Here is a 3,806-nt window from a genome sequence, read left to right on the forward strand (position 1 = left end):
CCACTAACTCCTCGAGTGAAACAGATGTTTCTATCTAAAAAACCGCTATGAACATGCGATGGCACAAAGAAGGTGTCCGTGATAACGATGACCTAATCGTGCACCCTTTAGATGGCTGTGCAAATGTTTCAACCTAACATTTATTAGTTGTTTTTGAACTAATTTTATTTTCGATGTTGGACAGAGACGCTATCGTGTGGAACCTGAGGCTCAAGAGCATGCAGACCGAGTATTAGAGAAAAATGCGAAGAAGGTGTGCAGGGATGCATTTTCCAATGCTCGTCTACAGGTTGTGAACGCGTACATGAAGCGTCGAGGTCATTCTATCAACAACTTTCGACAATATTCAGATGTCTACTTGACTGTAGACCAGTACATGGAGGTAAAAATCTAATTTAACAGCTCATTCAGATGTGAATGTAATTTTGAGCTAACGCTTTATATGCAGGTAACTCTTCCATGGATGGAACACCGGCCGCAGGCTTACAAGGCTGTGTGAGATATGGGCTTCGCCAGAGTGGATTGAGAAGTCAAACAGAAATCGACATAGGCAGCGCCATCAGCAGGACGAGGACGATGATGAGGTCGTAGTCAACCATACCTATGGGGCTGATGGACACATTCGGTTGGCTAAGCGAATGGTGAGTATGTAGTATTCTGTTTTACTCAGAAATGAAATAGGATTGAACTCATATATTTGCAGGAGGCTCAAACTGGAGTTGTCCCGAGCCCAATCGATGTTTATAGGAGAGGGCATCGAGCGAAAAAACAGTGAAATCTCCGATGAGTTGTGTAGTCAAGCAGCCGTTGAGCGTATGGTTAGTTGTTGTTATGATTAATATTTTATTGTCATGTAGCTAAAATTACATGTGTGTTGAACCTTCATATTGTATTGCAGGAGACATACGGGCAAGAGATGGTTAAGAAGTATGGAGAAGACTACGATTGGCGAGGAGCGCCTACCATCGACGCTGAAGTTGTGCATTCACTTGGAGGCAAGGCGCATGGACGGTATGAACTTGTGAATTGTTTTCAATAATATTGGAACTACGACCGAATAGCTAATTTTCTTGTTTTTCAAGATATTCTATGTTTACCGGTGTTATCGATTCGACGGAGTTGCGTTCTCGTGGCGGCTCTTTGTCGCAGGCGGGCTGTGGTAGTAGCAGCCGTAGTCGCCGCTCTGTATCTAGCATGGAGGAAGCTATGAGGGAGCAGCAAGAAAAGTTTCGTGAAGAGCTGCGGCAACAACAAATGGCATTTCTCCAACAGCAATTAGAGTACATGGCTGCTTACAACGCACAGGCGCAACAAGCAATGAACGTGAGTGTCTTATTTATTCTCAACACGCTCGATATTGGTTCTATAACTAATATATTATATTTGCAACAGTCTTGGTTTCTACAGCAGGCACAGCAGCAACCATTTGTTTTCCCTCAATTTCAGCCGCTGATGCCTCAGTGGGGATTACATGCTCCGCCACCTCCACCTCCATATCAGGTTATTCAATTTAGTTAAGACTTGTTGTTTGTATCAACCTAATTTCAAATCTTTACTAAACTTGATTTTGTAGGGATTCGGGGTCATGGGCCACAACACGCCACCACCGATCATACCAGCACCAGGAGGAGCTTATGCAGGGGAGGGAGCTTATGCAGGAGATGTTAGTTTGAGAAACAATTTGTTTGAATAGTCGTTATTATACATGTAACCAATGCTGTTATTAATGTCTTCTTTTTTCTTTAGGATCCAAACCCGTCACACGACTTCGTCAACCAGTTCTTGACTTCTGGAGGTAGTGGACACAACTCCAACGACCCCGATATGTGATTAAGTTAGCTTTGTGTCGCACTGTGCGTTGTAATAAACTATTTGTGGATTTTATGTTTGTATGGACTATTTGTGGACTTTATATTTGTATGGACTCAAGTTTTATGTTGTGAACTCAAGTATGAATTTTCTGTTATTGTACGGAATTTCTGTTATTGTATGAATTTTGTATGAAATTCTGTTATTTTTCGCATTTTTTTCAATTTTTTTGCTCTGAAATAGTAATTTTCTGCGGCCTCCCTGGCCGCCGAAAATAGGGATACTATTTTCGGCAGTATTAATTTCTGGCGGCTGACTACGTGGCCGCCGGAAATAATCTGTTATTTTCGGCGGCCAGGGAGCCAGCCGCCGGAAATAAGCTGTTTTCGGCGGCCAGGTCCTGGCCGCCGAAAATAAAGCCTTATTTTCGGCCGGTTTTTTTGGCGCCCAGACGCCGCCGAAAATAACCTCTTTGCCGCCGAAAATAGGTTATTTTCGGCGGCAAAGGGCTTATTTTCGGCGGCGTCTGGCCGCCGAAAATGCCTGTAGCTCTTGTAGTGGTATGTTGTCTCTATTAGGGATTTCTTTTGTACTAACTATTTGCTCTAGTACAAGAAGGGGAAATCATGAAAGTGTTGCATCTCAATCTCAATTTAGTCTGATCTGTTGGCACAATACATACAAAATTTTGTACAATCCTCTTTCATAATCTCAAATAGTAAAATGCCCTAAGTAATGGGTGCTGAAATTGCTCTTGTTGTTTGGCAGGTTTATGTTTCAGATACATCACCAAAGCATGGATTTGAACTGTCTTAAACTATATGAAAGGGTTATTTGGTTTCTTCTCCTGGTTCCCAGTGATGGTATACATTAACCATGCTAATACTGATGTCCTTTGACTAGTTTACATGGAATTAGACAAATGCTATCAAAATTTCCAAATTCATCTACTTTATGTTTGGGAGTAAGGTGAGCAGATGGGTCGGGCTATATGGGCCGGCACGAGGCACGACACGACACGATGGTAACCATGACGGGTCGGCACAAGGCCCGTCATGGGTCGTGCTTCAGTTTAGGTACAAGTCGATCGGGCGGCACCAACACAACTCATTTGCTGTCACCTCATTTAGCATGATGCTAAGCACGGATAGCCCATCAAATCGAGCATGGTCTAATACGACTTGTTTGTGGACCAGCCTTACTTGTCCTAAACTAGCCCACATATATATAAATATGACCAACTTGACCCACACTTTCAATCTATTTCGAGTTTTGATAAAAAAAAATGAGAAAAATAATCACAAAAACAGAAAAAATAAGTTATTTTTGAGCTCTGTTATAAGGTGGGCCTTGGGCCGCCTGACACGGTAGCACGACATAGCACAATAGCACGACACGACCCGTTTTAAACTAGTCGGGCTGTGTTTGGACTTAGATTTCGACTCACGAACGAGTACGACACAACCCGCTATTTATCTGTGCCATGCCTCGGTCCAATTAAATCGGCATTGTCCATAACAAGCTTAGACCATACCGGCACGGTACGACCTACCCATTGGCCATATATATTTGGTAGACACGGGATAGAGGGGATTGGAGGGGCCAAGCCCTATCGTGCATTTTCTTTCCCATTTTCTGGTCGGAAAGTGTCGGTTTCCAGTCGGATTTTTTGAAAGAAAAATAATGATTTAATTTGGAAAGTTCGAAAATCCATAATTCTGCCTCTGCTGGTGACGGTGATCTCCGGTGTGTTCCCAGTCGGTCTGGCAGTGACTTTCTGCATTGGGTTCCGCCGGAATCCTTGGTTCTCAAGATGCTGCCATCCCAGACAATAAACTAAACTCCCGTTCGGAACATGTGGTGTGGTGGTTGGTCTTGAACCGAGTGACGGGTGAACACATGGAAATCAGTCGTTGTCAATCATCATTCATCATTCATCAGACAACCTTTAAACTACAAGCGCGCTAAGTCGCCACAGCGATACGGCTCACCCCCAG

The 3,806-nt window shown here is 43.4% G+C and overlaps 1 non-coding gene across 1 annotated transcript; it reads left to right on the forward strand.

Annotated features, from left to right (window-relative positions):
• Positions 1-2,659: 2,659 nt before the first annotated feature.
• LOC111589462 (small nucleolar RNA snoR53Y) lies at positions 2,660-2,725 on the forward strand. The gene has a single exon (XR_004849880.1). It is a non-coding gene; the product is annotated as a small nucleolar RNA snoR53Y (small nucleolar RNA).
• Positions 2,726-3,806: the final 1,081 nt, after the last annotated feature.

This window comes from Zea mays, chromosome 5 (genome assembly GCF_902167145.1).
Source record: "Zea mays cultivar B73 chromosome 5, Zm-B73-REFERENCE-NAM-5.0, whole genome shotgun sequence".
Classification (NCBI taxonomy): domain Eukaryota; kingdom Viridiplantae; phylum Streptophyta; class Magnoliopsida; order Poales; family Poaceae; genus Zea; species Zea mays.